Here is a 16,845-nt window from a genome sequence, read left to right as displayed (position 1 = left end):
CTGACTTGGTTAACATGGTCATCATCTATATTATCACATGCTTCTATCCCCTTTTCTCTGCTTTTGTGGCCACATTCCTTTTAATATAAGTTCTTATTTTATGCTGGATCCTACAACTAATTTCTTGGATTTTAACTAGTCACCAGTCCATAAATTCCAGAATTCTGCCATGCAATCATTTGGTCTATATCTCTCCCCATAAAACATTACATGGGTTCCTAAGATTCTCTATAGCATCTCATTACTGAGTACCATTTATCATTATTCTTTTGTTTACAGTTTTGTTTTAATTCCAAATTATAGTTAATCTCCCCCCTGGCAACTACAAGAAATTATCTTAGTTAAATAACTTATTACCAGAGGATTCTTTGGTGGTTGTACTATAAGACATCTATTGCCTGGGTTGCTAAAGTATTTTCATCTTAACAATGATTTTTCTATAATGGTATCTGCCCTATAACTAAAAATACTTCTAGATTATCTTTCTTATTTTTCATAGCTTAAATCACATATATCTTCCTTGTACTTCAAACAAAATTCAGAATGGCTTTCTGATTTTTCTGTCACATGGTCCATACAGCCCATATATTTCCTTCACGGTTGCCTCCACAAAATATGTTAAAATTGTCTTTCTATCCAGAATTGTTAGGAAATAAGGACCGTTATAAACATATTTGTCCAGGTAACATGGATCAGACATCATATCTTGTTATCTTTATATCTTTTAAGAACCAGTATAGTATTGTGTAAATTGTAAGCATTCAGTGAATAATTGCTGGAGTTTTGGCAATTTTCTTGACTGTGGGGGTGTCTTTGGATGAGACAAGAAGGTAATGTTGGCCAAACTGGGGAAAAACAAGTCATACTAAATTTCACTATTATATTGGCTACTTTATGCTTATCTGGGCTAATTTGTGAACTTAATTTATTCCCCATAATTATGTAATAACACAGAGAGCTTTTCTATATATGTCTTAGTATTGAGTTTCATAGGGCACATGAATTGAGTTTCAGCCTGAGTGTTCCTCCTTTCTTCCTGTGGCAGAATTAATCCCTTCTTTTAGTATATCTTTATAATACTTGATGGCTTGTTTTGTTGTAATATTTATCACATTTTGTCATAATTAATTGTTTATATCTGTTTACCATTGTAGACTGTAAGCTCCTTGAGGGCAGGAATCATGTCTTAGTCTTATTCATTTTTTTTTTTTTTTAACATCCATAGGATACAATAGAAGCCTGTCACGTAGTAGGCATTGTGTGTGAGTGTGCACATGAGTGGTACACATTACGTACTAAATGAATGAGGGAGTGATGGGTAAAATTAGCATTATATATTGATGAAAATATATGTATTCTGAAAATGTCATTTTTTTGGTCTCTGTTTTATGTTTGTTTATTAATTTGTACCCTGCCTACTTTCAAAAAGGATTTGAGGTATCTTGTATGTCCCCATGTGGGAAATTCTCATTGAACCTTGTATATGGGATATCAGAACTATAAAGCTAAATGTACTGAAGTAATGTAGAATAAACGTAATTCCTTAGCATTTTTAGACAAGTGAACATTGGGGTTTTGACATCATTGATGACATAATCAATGCCTAATCATTCTCCCTGACCTTTATTTCCACCATTTTCCATTATACTTGAATATAGGGAGCCACATACTGCTGCCTATATATTAATAGTCATTACATTTGTTCAGATCTTGACTTTGTTTTATATTTCTCTAGTCGGCGTGGCACAAGCCTAATGGAAGATGATGAAGAGCCAATTGTTGAAGATGTTATGATGTCCTCAGAAGGGAGGATTGAGGATCTTAATGAGGGAATGGATTTTGACACCATGGATATAGATTTGGTAAGAAACCTAAGGATTTCTGTAAGATTTTCAATTTAGATCTTTTGAAAATCACGTTGAATATTTATTAGAGTAGAGAAATACTTAGCAAGAAAAATAAGTTTTGTGAAAATATTAAGTGAAATAGTTGCCAGGGGTTTAGGTATATGGGAGGGGATTTAGAAGAGAGTAAGGTTGGTGAAGGTGGTAGATCCTAGATTAAGATGATAAAGGTTGTCTGCTTCTGAGATTAATTTAGGGATATAGGCCGGGCGCAGTGGCTCACGCCTATAATCCCAGCACTTTGGGAGGCTGAGGCGGGTGGATCATGAGGTCAAGAGATCGAGACCATCATGGTCAACATGGTGTAACCCCGTCTCTACTAAAAATACAAAAAAAAAATTAGCTGGGCGTGGTGGCGTATGTCTGTAGTCCCACCTACTCGAGAGGCTGAGGCAGGAGAACTGCTTGAACCCAGGAGGCAGAGGGCGGAGGTTGCGGTGAGCTGAGATTGTGCCATTGCACTCCAGCCTGGGTAACAGGAGTGAAACTCTGTCTCAAAAAAAAAAAAAAAAATTTAGGAATATATAGGTTTAAAGGGTATATTTTGATTAATAATAATTTGACTATGAAAATCCATTATTTAATGATTATGCATTTTAAAAAATACGAGTTAGTATAAAAGTATATCACCTCATAACTTTCTATTTATTTACCATTATTAAAACAGTATATTAACTTAATACTACCTGTTGAGACAAATTCCATGTCAGATAATGAAGTAAAATTACTTAAACTTCGAAGGAAGTTAAATAAATGCAGAAGCATATTCTTTATTAATAATTAAATATGTGATTAGGGCTAATCGTATACATAATGGTTCTATATATTTCATTTTGCTACATATCTCATTCAACTTTGTGAGGTAGGTTGAGAGGATTGAGGATATTAAAGCTTACTCTCCCCAAGGCAAAACTAGTGAACAGGAAAGTTGATACTCAAAGTCAAGTCTTCTCATTCTTTTTAGTAAACTATGGTGTATTCTTCTTAAAGAAATAATTAAATTTTTAGAATGGTATAATTTAGCGCCTTGAAAGGAAAATGATTTGAGAGAGTGATCCCTTCCCCCCCCCCCCCCCGAGACGGAGTTTCACTCATGTTACCCAGGCTGGAGTGCAATGGCGCGATCTCGGCTCACCGCAACCTCCGCCTCCTGGGTTCAGGCAATTCTCCTGCCTCAGCCTCCTGAGTAGCTGGGATTACAGGCACGCACCACCATGCCCAGCTAATTTTTTGTATTTTTAGTAGAGACGGGGTTTCACCATGTTGACCAGGATGGTCTCATTCTCTTGACCTGGTGATCCACCCGCCTCGGCCTCCCAAAGTGCTGGGATTACAGGCTGGAGCCACCGCGCCCGGCCGAGAGAGTGATTCTTAAAGTAAAAGGAAAAATGAGTTTTTTTGGTTTTTGTCTCTCAGGACAATTTTCCATGAGTATTTAAAATATTGTATGAGGTACACTTACAATCACATAGGCCATGTGAACACTTAACTTGGATATTTTGAGTTACTATCTGGTTTGTAGATATAGCTAATGTCAACTTATTTCCTTTTTTCTTTTAGCCACCATCAAAGAACAGACGAGAGAGAACAGAACTGAAGCCTGATTTCTTTGATCCAGCTTCAATTATGGATGAATCAGTAGGTTTAATTTAAATGTACCCCAGGATTGCAAAATCAAAAGTATAGGCAGTCTCTCAGTTCGAGGTTGAAGACCTGGTGTAGCATACTGAGAATAGATGAAAACAGTTGGGCATGAGAAAAAGAGGCAGGCAGGCAGGATTTCAGTGGGAGGGGAAGAGAGTGATACAATAGTGGTAACAGATTAGAAGAGTACTTTTGAATCCTGGCTGACTGGGACTTGAATATTAAGGAATTTGGACTGTTCTTCCAGGTTTGTACTGTTCTTCAATGGGTTGCCCATTGAAGGATTTTTATGATCAGAATTGTATTTCAGAAAGACTTCCTTAACATTTATTGATAGACAGGATGAATGAGGGGCATAATTGTAATATAAAGGCATGGTGAAAAATAATGAGAACTTGAACAAAGCCTTTGATAATGAAGAGAAGCGTACCAGGCTGTCTAGGATGAGAATCAGTTACAACTCCCACCATCCTTAATTGGTTATTATTGGGCTTTGTCAGTTCTTTTTCTTAAGTACCTCTTATATCAGTCCCCTGTGCCATATTCTCCCTGACAGTTCCTTGATTTGGGTCCTCCTCAGTTTTCACATGGGCTGTTGCAAAGCCTTTAAGCTGACATTGTGGTCCCACTGCTCCTTTATATCTCTTGTGGGGTCATCTTTCTAAAAATGCAGATCTAGTATTCTCTCACTTAACATTCTAAGTCTTCTATTGATTTTTTCCCCAATTGCCATTAGGAAGAAACTTCTAGCTCCTCAGCCTAGCAAACAAAGCCTTTTATGATCTGGTTCCTTTGCTCCCTTAACCTTGACCTTTTCCTTACATGTATTCTGTGCTCTAGCCATATCAAATCTTGTAGCTCCTCTCAAATACACTATACTCTTTCCTGACTCCGTAACTTTGTATAAACTTTTTTCTGCCAGAAGTTCTATTTCCTCCTAGTAAAGTCTTCCTTTAATACTAATTCAGACATTACCTGTGGAATTTTTGCTGACTTTCACAGATATTTTTTTTCTCTGCTTCCTTAACTCTTTGTATATATTTGATTATAATAATTACCAGACTTGCGTTGTGAGATAGGATATTACATGCCCTCATCTTTCACTAGACTGACCTCCTTGAGGCAGTGACGATGTTAGTCATGTTTAGTTTTGCCCAGCACGGTAGATGTTTAGTTTTGTCAAATGAATGAATCATTTAAATGTCCTGCCATCTCCTTAGTATCTACCCATTTTATGTTCCTCACACCTCCAGCCTCAAGTGACTGTTATACCATCCTCTAAGGCCTGCCTTCTATGCCCAATTTCTACCATTCCCTCCTTGCCCTCTCCCACCTCATAATCTGCTTTCAGATAGCTTTTAGAACTATTTTGAGAAACTAATTCACACTAACATGTTATATTAATAAGATCAAGGGGCCTGGCGCAGTGGCTCTTGCCTGTAATCTCAACACTTTGGGAGGCAAAGGCAGGAGGATTGTTTGAGTCCAAGAGCTTGAGACAAGCTTGGGCAACACAGTGAGACCCTGTCCTTACAAAAAGTAAAAAAATTAACCAGGCCTGGGGGTGCGTACCTGTGGTCCCAGCTACTCAGGAGGCTGAGGTGGGAGGATCGCATGAGCCCAGCAGGTTGAGGTGGCAGTGAGCTGTGTTCACAATACTGCACTCCAGCCTAGGTGACAGAGCGGAGACCCTGTCTCAAAAAAAAATACTATCAAAAAAAAAAAAATTTAGAATCCGCTTTGATTGGTCTTAAGTGTGCATCTACATCTGAGATTCTTCATTACTAACAAATGCTGTCAATGCTTCGGGTCTGCAAACCATACTTTGAGTAGCAAGACTTTATAGTATCTAAGTGACCTATCCCACTCATAAGTCTACAGTTTAACTGCACACTGAAGTATGTGGTTTTCTTGATAATTAATCTAAGACTATGTATTATTCTAGTTCGTTAAATAAAACATGAAGGTAGTGATAGTGATGAGGGGTGGTTAAAAGGGTATTTTCAAGCAGGTGTGATGAAATGCATTCATTCAGCAATTTATTACAACAGAAGTTGGTGCTAAAGTGAATAAGACACTCTCCCTGTCCTTAAGGAATTCATATTCTAGTGCACCTTGACTAGCACTTTGAAATGAAAAGTATGGAAAGTAGGAGTTGAGAGCTTGGGTGACAGGCACTATGCTAGATATAATTTGTTTTGATTCTCAGCAACCTTGTGAGAAAGGTAATGGGATTTCCACTTTCATACCATAGCAAGCTGAGACTGAAGAGTAGGTTTAGTGACTTTGCTCAGTTATACAGTTAGTAAGTGTCTGAGTAGTAATTTGATGCCAGTTCCTTTTGGGTTAATAATCTCATGCTGTCTCTACTGTGGTACTTCCCAAAACTAAAATCAGACCACATTTGGATGAAACACCAACAAAAGTAATTAAGAAATTGAAGTGGTTAACTATGATCAAAATTCATATGGGCAGTTAGGATCACCATTTTTTTATGTATGTGTCTAATGTCAGGAGAACTTTTAACATTTGTTTCCTTAGTTACATACTAGATTTGCAAAAAGGTGTTCTTCAGATTACTAAAATAAACAGCAGTATTAACTATGACATTTCACATTTAGAGAAAAGTAGCAGCCCAATAGTGATTTTTTATTTATAGTGATTTTATAGCATTCTTGTGTATATTGAATGTTACAACTGAGAGGCTTTTATTTATTCTTAATTTGATAATAGTTTAACTGCTTGTGCTACTAAAATTAGGAAAATGAGTACGTGTACTTATAACTGTAGTTTTACAGCATTACCACATGATGGCAGCAGTCACATAACTGAATGCTCAATAATCTTTAAAGGCTTAGGTATTTTTAGAAGTCTTTGACAATATAATTTTTTTAAAAAAGTTAATAATAGCTTATTTTTAAAAATATACACTAAACTGTACTCCATACTGTCTCAACCATAACTTAAGAAGTGGAATAGTGGGAAATTATGAATGTAAAATTCCGTTTTTCTTTATACAACACCCCACATCTGTTCTTACTCAAGCCCATAATAATGGAGTCATCAAAACAGTAGCAAAATTGGGATTTAAATTCTTTAATGTCCAGTTCTATGATTCTCCAATTCTAAGGGAAGTAACTCAAAGCACCCTAGAATAGATACTTCATGTTGTTACTAAATAAATCGTAAAAATTTCTTTTTAAACATGATTTTCACATCCAGGAGTAGTAATATAAAACTCTGAGCATATATTTTGTGTTGCATATACATAAAGCTCTAGATTTATGGGGTGTAGCTAGTTTTATATTTGGACACAAATTGGTTTATTCCATTTTGATAACAGTCGTTTTCTGCCAGTATTGCCAAAACACATTGAAGTTTGTTTTTTTGAGACGGAGTTTCGCTCTTGTTACCCAGGCTGGAGTGCAATGGCGCGATCTCAGCTCACCGCAACCTCCGCCTCCTGTGTTCAGGCAATTCTCCTGCCCCAGCCTCCTGAGTCGCTGGGATTACAGGCACGCACCACCATGCCCAGCTAATTTTTTGTATTTTTAGTAGAGACGGGGTTTCACCATGTTGACCAGGATGGTCTCGATCTCTTGACCTTGTGATCCACCCGCCTTGGCCTCCCACAGTGCTGGGATTACAGGCTTGAGCCACCGTGCCCGGCCCCCACATTGAAGTTTTGTATTTGTACTTTTAAAAATATGGTTAAGTATTTATTAATGTTAACATCAGAAAGGCACAGTTCGTGTTGACACAGAAAAGAAAGTGTCACTACTGTCATTCTCCTGTGTTGAGATTCCCTAATTAGAATTACTTGTAGTATTAAATTGGTAAAGAAGGGTTTCGTGTAATGGAGCTAATTTAATGTTCTGGTAAGATAATCTAGTTATCACCTAGTCTGTACAAAACAACAAAAAGAATCTCAAGGGTTCAGGTGCTTTCTAGATAGGCACTCTGGAAAGAACTTGAGTTTGTCTTCCTTCCACACACTATACTAAATTGATAATTAAGATTTTATACTTTATTCATCATCAGACCTTTCCCTACGGAGATTCATAGAGTGTTAGGGCAAGAATTGGCCTTTAAACATTATCTAGGTCTCTTTAGTGGAAACATTCTAACCACCCAAACTCTGACTCTAACCAAAAAAGGAGAACCCTGAAGCATGCAGGAAGGGGAGGACAAGGGATTAGTAGTGTGGTAGTTTTTGTGAATGGACAGGTAAGAAACTGGGTGCATGAGTCCTCTTTGTTTTCATTACCTGGGATTCCAAACACTACTTGATAATTCATTATAAAAAGGCTGCAGTCAGATACTTCTTTCTGGGTCTGAAAATACAGTTTCTTCAGCTCAAAACAATACATGAGTTCTATGACTTTTACTTATAGAATTTATAAGAGATTTAACTTACAAGTAAGAGCTCTTTATAAGAGCTCTTACGTCTGGCTTTGATATCAGTTCTTAATAGCTCATTATAGTATTCTAAAATATTACTTAATTGGCATAAGTGCTAAATTTTAATTGAACAACCTTTTAGCATATATGCTAACAGTCACATGCCATTCTTGTTTAATGGACAAGGGGGAGTTGTCCTTTCATCATCTGTTTTTACTTTTAGTGGCAAGTAATTATTAGGTTTTACCTAACATTCCTTTCTCAACTGGAGTATATAGAAAGTATCACTATAAGTCATTTTGCCCAGATTTTACCTTACCCTTTCATTTCCTAAAATTACTGTTCTGTTCCATTCACTTTGGCCAGATTTTCTAAAGAAAGCTTCCTGCTTTCTATATACTTGAATTGTTCTTAGATTTTTTTTTTTGTCTGCATGTTCAAATGCCTTTTCTGAAAAACCATACCCACTTCCAAGCACAAATAGCCAAGTTTGCAAGACTTTCTTAACTTCATTCCAAGGAACCTGTACCAGAAATATATATGAAGAAGCACATTCATTTGTTCATTCAACAAATACCTATGTTGAATGTCTATGTTTAGGGCATTATCTAGACATTAGAGGTATATATAAACATAATTAATCCACGGTTCTTACTTTAATTATATTTGTGAGGTAAGTTGCATCTATATTATTCATGGTGTTATTTCATTATATATGATGGTCAATTTAATTTTAGAATTACACATCTGAAGAGAGGGGAAGTTTTCAAAGTGGTTTTATTAGCACGTTATTTAACATAATAATGTATTAATGTAATATTTACAGATATATTTAAAGAAATGAATGACTTATTTTAACGAGATTTTCTCCCCTCTCTCTCATTAGGTTCTTGGAGTGTCAATGTTTTAATACCAGTACACAATTAAATCTGTGGTGAAGTCGTTTTCTAAGTGGAAGAGGAAATTTTAAAGTGTGGTAGATACAGTGAAATTCTGTACAGATTTTTCTCTAAGGAGAATATGACATGCTTATGCTTACCAAGATCAAGTGCATTGAGGGGCAGTTTTGTTTGCCTGAAAAAAAGTAAAGGACAAGTAAACAATTTGATGATAAGCTACAGTTTTTCTTAGAAAGTAAATATTTTATTTATGCGCTGTTAGTTGGCTTTCAAATCGATTATTTCATGCTTTTTTTTAAAAAAAAAAAAACAAAATAACAATCTGAAAAGGCGTTTGGTACAGATACGAATTCTCTTACATTTATTTACTGGTTGTACTAAATAAATATGACCTCTGCTGGATTTCTGTTTACATCCAATAAACAATGTTAAGGATGTATTTATTCCCCTACCCTGAAGAAAGTTTAGGATAGAATTGTTTTTAGCATTCTAAATTTAAATGCTTAAAACATCAATCAACAAAACTTTGTTTTAAATATTGTAATTGTGGAGAAAAGTAAACTTATAAGCAGAACTTTTACAATTTTTTCATCTAAAAGTATTTTAAGATATTTTTAAAATCCAAGAGCTTCTCTATACTTTTCAGAAATATCCAGATGCAGTGAACTGCCAGAAGGTAACCAGTCTCAAACATGCTTATCCCATTATCAACCCTGAAAGTTTGCTTGTCCTTTAAGATAAAAATGTAATGTTGTGATATTCCTTCCAGTAGTGCCACTGTATTTTGTCTCCAAATAAAAGAAGCTTATTGTAGTATGTTTGCAGAAAAATTCTAAACAAAAATTATACAGCTTATTAGAGTGTGGGAATAGGGATCTAAATTTTAAATAAAATTATATATATATATAAATTGGTGCTGATTTTATAATTGCGCAGTTTGTTTAGTTTTTTCTTACTTTTAAATTCCAACTTAAAATTATGAGGTTTCAGAAATATATTGAAAGTTTAACAATGTTTAAAAATAGAAAAGCATGAGTGTTCATGCTTTAAAATGATTTTTAAATTTGTATTTTATATTGTTTTATCTATCTGTCTTTGCAAGCAGTCTTCAGGTTAAAGATACTTCTAACAGGTTACAGTACATTTCCTCTGTATGTAAATTAGATGGGATAATAGAATTCATAACCCATAATATTCTTTGAAAGCTAAGCTTTAAACTTCATTTTATGTCCTTTCACAAATAAATTAGTTTAAAACAGAAAGTGGCTACTTGCCATTTTGACATCAACTCATTTTGCGAGGCTTAGGCAGCTAGACATCGTTTAAAACAAAATATTAACTTATATTACATGTGTATCTATCTTTTGTCAGTCGTCTCTCTCGGTTCTTGAGGTATATTATTTTAATCATTCCATGCCTTAATATGCTTGCAATACAAGAATATCTTCAGATGGGTGAATACCAAAAGGCTTCCAGTTTTTAGTCAGAAATCAACAAGCATTGGGCTGTGGTAGCCAAAAACCATAGGTTAGCTAAAAAGATCATGATACAATACAATTATTTTATTAAGTCATGGTTAATAACAAGTGAATCCAGACTTGTCTAACAGATTTTCCATCAACAAATATTGTTATGTGCAAAAGTATTGCCTATGTTGTTTTACACACCACTGCATTAACTAGAACTGCTGAGAGGACTGTATATATGATTTTAAACCTAAGTTGATTTTTTTTCTCACTCTTGAAAGGAGTACTTCTTTGTGAAAGCAGTTCTTACAGCTTTGTTTTCAACCAGCTAAAAATGTTTTATATATTACTCTAACCTGTTGTCCTCCACATTCTATTGTCCTAATTGTACTGTTTTCTGATTTGTATTTATGTCTTGAGACAGTAACTTTTTGAATAAAAATAAACCTACAGTATGTTGTATGTTTTCTCTTGTACTCAAAGGGGGAGGATGGCTATAAATGGTTCGCAAGTTAGATCTATTATCACATCTTTTAATGTGTTTGGAGAATAATTTATAGAGAACACCATCAGTTTATATTTTTAATAAACCATATGTATTTACAATGAAACTAAATCCCTAACTGGGTTATTACTTTAAAATAGGAACCTGTAACCATTATTGCTTTAATTTTCATCTGGTATGGGTTAAACACATTTACAAATGTTTACATTGTTTATACAGGGTACATTTGAGTGCCTACTGTGTGCTAGGCATGTGTTAAGAGATCCCTCCTTCATAGATCCATTGGGGAAAACTAAAATAATGAAACTTATAATAAATGCTAGGAAGGAAACAAGCAGGATATGCTGAGGTAGAGAACGAGAGAGAGAAACCTGCCTTCAATAAGGGGCTCATGGCATGGCGGTAAAAACCAACATTTGAAAAAGAATTTACTAATTGAATTCATAGTGAAAACTCATCAGAGAAAGTGTTGACAAGATTCGAATTGTACTCTTTAAGAGAATCGTGTCAGTTTAACACAGCCCATTGTTCATTTGGGCTAGTTTGTGGATCATATTAGAATTGTCTTCTGTCAATAGTGATTCAGAAGTGAACATATAAAATGATAGCTAAAACAATTTGGTGCTGTTTTAAGTAGTTTACATGTAGTTACTAAGTCTCGTGACAAGAGTTGATAATGCTGTTATTTCCCCCACCCCTCCCACCATTTTTTTATAAAACAAATCAGAAGGAAGTGAGAATGAGGTACAAAGAAGTTTAAATACCTTAGACCAGGAGTACCAGAACGTGGCCTGTTCGGGACTGGGCCGCTTGGTAGGAGGTGAGTGGCAGCCTAGTGAGCAAACATTAACCACTCTGCCTGTTGTCAGATGGTATTAGATTCTCATAGGAGCTCAAACCCTATTGTAAACTGCACGTGCGAGGAATCTAGGTTGAATGTTCCTTATGAGAATGCTTGATCTGAGGTGCAACAGTTTCATCTTGATCCCTCTCTCCCACCCCACCCCGACAGTCTGGAAAAATTGTATTCCATCAGACTGGCTGCTGGTACCAGAAAGGTTGGATACCACTGCCTTAGATAAGGTTATGTGGCTAGTAAATATGGAGTTAGTATTCCAACGTAGGCAGTCTGGCTGCATTAACTCCCAGAAAGCATTGAAACTATTTGATAGATAAGGGTAACTTAACATAATTGCACACGCCTAAAATGGTACATAGTTCATTGTGCAGGACGTAGTGCATGTATCTCCTTAAGAGTCCAGCTGGCTGTAGAGCCAAGTGGTGTAAATAAACATTGTCCTCAATATGCTACCTTACTGGCTTTCCTAAAGAAGATGTAAGTTGAATCTGAGTCCTGAGCTTATCAGTGGTTTAGTTAATAAAGCTGAGAGACTGGGGAAGAAGAGTAGGATAACTGAAATGTCTTCAATATTCTGCCACAAAGGGAACTAGTAAGAGTTCACATGGATGAATACAGATCAGAGTATTCTGGTAGCTGTAATGATTCAGTAAAAGAAAATGATCCAAGAAAGCACCATGCCTTTGGTTATGAGGAAACTCAGTGTTGAAGTCCACTGAATATCACTTCAGGTCAACAAATGCGCGCCTGGCCTAGTGCTAGCTGGTGAGAAGGCAAAGACCAACCAGACAGATTTTGTGCTTACACTTCTGCTGGGGCTTAGGATGCAGATGCAAAAAGAATAAAATGAAGTAAGTTTAGTGTTTTTATTGGGTGATAGGGGAGCACAGAGGAGGGGCACAAACAGTGGATGTGCTCAGTGAAACTTCCTATAAGGCTGACGCTTAACTTGAATTCTCCCCCGAAATGTTTTATGAAAACTTACAACAAAGTTGGAAGAATTTTACTTTGAATACACTCTTGTACTTGACTTTACCACATATCCATCTGTCTCTCATGTATGTATTTCAAAGTAAATTGCAAACACTGGCACACTACATCCTAACTACTTCAGTGTGCATATCATTAAAAGTTGACTGTTTTCTCTTTTGGTGTATAATTTTTTTTTTTCTTTTTTTTTCTTTTGAGACGGAGTTTCGCTCTTGTTACCCAGGCTGGAGTGCAATGGCGCGATCTCGGCTCACCGCAACCTCCGCCTCCTGGGTTCAGGCAATTCTCCTGCCTCAGCCTCCTGAGTAGCTGGGATTACAGGCACGCGCCACCATGCTCAGCTAATTTTTTTGTAGTTTTAGTAGAGACGGGGTTTCACCATGTTGACCAGGATGGTCTCGATCTCTTGACCTCGTGATCCACCCGCCTCGGCCTCCCAAAGTGCTGGGATTACAGGCTTGAGCCACCGCGCCCGGCCCTGGTGTATAATTTTTATATAGTGAATACACAAACTATATATTTGCTGTTTTGACAAATGCTTACACTGCATAACCCAAATCCCTATTTTAACATTACCATCAAACCCAGAAAGTTTCTTTATTCTCCTTAACCAACCTGTGTTTCTGTCCTCTAGAAATAATAGCTGTTATGTTTCCATCATTTGGCTGTTACAGAACTTCATATAAGTGGAATCATGCTGTATTTTTGTGCAAAATTTCTTTCAGCAAGTTTTTGAGATTTACGGATGTTTCATATATCAACAGTTCATTCTTTTTAATGTGTTTCATTATAAAGATATACTACAATTTGTTATGGGTTGTTTCTACTTTTTTGGTTATGAATAAAGCTGCTACCTGAGTTGCATTTTAAAAGCTGAGAGGTGGGCTAGGGGAAAGGAAGACTGGGTGACGAAGCTGAAAATTTCAGGCAAAGGAGGCAAATGACCATCTTAAGATGTGAGAACTATTTAGTAATTGCTTAAGGGTGGATGGGGCAAGACTGGAAAGGATAGTTGACCATCCAGTTATCCAGTACCTCACATCAGCTTTAAAAATGAAAAGACACCCACAAAGTGATACCTTTGGTAACTTAAGTGTTTTCATGTGTAATGTGCTCAGAATTGGCAAAGATCCAAAATAGTAGCAGGGTGCCTTTAAATGACTTGTGAGAAATTGGTTTGTTTAATAATGTGGGTGTTTTCATCACATCAGGCCTTATTCTGCCATTGAGGAAAATGAAAGGCCAGCTACTATAAGTTTATTTTTCATTTTTTATTTTTACTTGTTTTAATTGACTATACACACACACACACACACACACACACACACATAGACAAAAACTATTCATGTGTATATGTTGTAAAAGATGTATATATTGTGGAATGGCTAAATCAAGCTAACATGCATTACCTCACATTTTTTGTGGAGAGGAGTCTTTTGCTATTATTGTATTGCGTATTCTCCCTTCAAATTTATTAATGTTTGCCATATAAACTTAGGTGCTCCAATGTTGGATATATCTATATTTACAATTGTTACATCCTCATGATGAATTATCACCTTTATCATTATATAATGACAAGAACTATTCATGTGTATGTGTTTTAAAACGTATATATTGTGGAATGGCTAAATCAAGCTAACATTCAGTACTTCACATATTTTTTGTGGAGAGGAGTCTTTTGCTATTACTATATTGTGTATTCTCCTTTCAAATTTATTAATGTTTCCCATATATACTTAGGTGCTCCAATGTTGGATATATCTGTATTTACAATTGTTATATCCTCATGATGAATTATCCCCTTTATCATTATATAATGACCTTCTTTGTGTCTTTTTACAGATTTTACTCAAATTTTATTTTATCTAAAATATAGCTACCCCTGCTATCTTTAGGTTTTCACTTGTGTAGAATAGATTTTTCCATCCCTTCACTATAAGTCTGTGTGTATTCTTAAAGATGAAGTGAGTCTCTTTTAGGCAGTATATAGTTAGGTTTTACTTTTAAAAAATCCATTCAACCACTTTTTTGTTTGGAGAATTTATTCCATTTACATTCATAGTAATTATTGATAGGTAAGGACTTATTACTGCTATTTTGTTCATTGTTTTCTGGTTGTTTTTAGATCCTTTGTTCCTTTCTTCCTCTCTTGCTGCCTTCCTTAGTCATTAGGTGATTTTCTCCAGTGATATTTTTTATTCCTTACTTTATATCTTTTGTGTATCTTCTTTTTTTTTGAGATGGAATTTTGCTCTTGTTGCCCAGGCTGGAGTGCAATGGCGCTATCTCGGCTCACTGCAACCTCCGCCTCCTGGATTCAAGCCATTCTCCTGCCTCAGCCTTCCGAGTAGCTGGGATTACAAACGCCCGCTACCATGCCCAGCTAATTTTTGTGTTTTTAGCAGAGACGGGGTTTCATCATGTTGGCCAGGCTGGTCTCAAACTCCTGATCTCAGGTGATCTGCCCGCCTTGGCCTCCCAAAGTGTCGGGATTACAGGTGTGAGCTACCGCGCCCAGCCTTGTGTATCTTCTATAGCTTTTTGCTTTGTGGTTACTATGAGGTTTACATGAAACATTTTGCAATGATAACAGGCTATGGTAAGCTGAAAACAATTTAACATTTATTGCATTAAAAAACTACACTTTTACTCTACCCCCCCCAATTTTATGTTTTTGAAGGCAGAAGTTACATCTTTTTATATTGTCCATCCTTTAACAAATTATTATAGCTATTATTTTTAATAATTTTATCTTTTAACCATCATAGTAAAGATATAACTGATTTATACACCATCATTATAGTGTTAGAGTATTCTGAATTTGTATATTTACTTTTACCAGTGAGTTTTATACTTTTATATGGTTTTGTCTAATTAGCATTATCTTTTATCTTGAAGTACTCCCTTTAGCATTTCTTGTTAGACAGGTCTGATGGTGATGAACTCCCTCAGTTTTTATTTGTCTGGAAATGCCCTTATCACTCCTTCATTTCTGAGGGACAGCTTTGCCAGGTACATGTTCTTGGTTAGCAGGTTTTTCCTTTAGCACTTTGAATATAATCATCTTACTTTCTCCTGGCCTGTAAGGTTTCTGCTAAGAAATTCACTGCTGACCTTACTGGATCTCCCTTATATGTGATATGCATTTTTTTTCTCTTGGCTGCTTTCACTATCCTCACTTTGTCTTTTATTTTTGATAGTTTGATTATATCTTGATGTAGTCTTATTTGGTTTGAATTTAATTTCAGACCTTTGACCTTCCTTTACATGGTATTTATGTCTTTTCTCAGGTTTAGAAAGTTTTTTGCAATTATTTTCATAAACAAGCTTTCTGTTCTGCTGTCTCTGTTTTCTACTTGAATACCTATAATTCATATACTGCTCTTTTGATCTTGTACCATAAATCCTGTAAGCTTTCTTCTTTTTATTCCTTTTTACTTTTTTCTCTGACTTTATATTTTCAAATAGCCTGCCTTCAAGTTCACATATTTGTCTGCTTCATTAATTCTGCTCTTGTCACTATTTCATTTTGTTCACTATATTTTTTCAGTTCCAGAATTTTTTTCTTAAATTTTAATCTCTGTTAAATTTTTTGTTTTGTTTATTCTTTTCCTAATTTTGTTGAATTGTTTCTTTGTATTTCTTGAAGTTCACTGAACTTCCTTAAAACAATTATTTTGAAGTTTTTGGCAGGCAGTTCATAAATCTCCATTTCTTTACATTCACTTCCTGGTGCTTTCTTTGGTTCCTTTGATGGTGTCATATTTCCCTGATTGTTCTTTATCCTTATGGCTGTGCATTGTTTTCTGTGCATTTGAAGAAGTTGGAAATTATTTCAGCCTTTTCAGACTGACTTTGTCTTAGAAAGCCCTTCCACATTCAGCCTGTCAAGAGATGATTCTTAGCCAGTAGTCTGATGTGGTCTATGAGTGGGCTTGCTGCTGGTGTCCTCAGGCAGGCTGGGCAGGTGCCTGGGTAAGGAGGTGGGTGGGCCCAGCACCTGGGTCCACAGGGTTGGGCCCTGAAGCCTCAGTCTTCAGGGCCTAGCCAGGCATAAGAATGGATCTGGAGCCTAAGTCATAGAGGCAGTGCTATAGTCTGAGTCCATGGAGGCTGGCTCAGTGCTAGGCTCTACTTGGTTCAACCTGGACCCTGGGTCTGCTGGAGGATGGTG

The 16,845-nt window shown here is 36.1% G+C and overlaps 1 long non-coding RNA gene across 1 annotated transcript; it reads left to right on the top strand.

The window, feature by feature from the left end:
• The first annotated feature begins 948 nt into the window (after positions 1 to 948).
• Positions 949 to 10,769, top strand: LOC116546249. The gene is made up of 3 exons (XR_004266644.1): positions 949 to 1,862; positions 3,465 to 3,542; positions 8,836 to 10,769. It is a non-coding gene; the product is annotated as an uncharacterized LOC116546249 (long non-coding RNA).
• The last annotated feature ends 6,076 nt before the right edge of the window (positions 10,770 to 16,845 follow it).

The sequence above is a fragment of the Sapajus apella genome, unplaced genomic scaffold, assembly GCF_009761245.1.
Source record: "Sapajus apella isolate SASKATOON/1434 unplaced genomic scaffold, GSC_monkey_1.0 scaffold719, whole genome shotgun sequence".
In the NCBI taxonomy this organism is placed as follows: Eukaryota; Metazoa; Chordata; class Mammalia; order Primates; family Cebidae; genus Sapajus; species Sapajus apella.
Note: the sequence above shows the minus strand (reverse complement) of the source record. Positions and strands in the feature narration are given on the sequence as shown.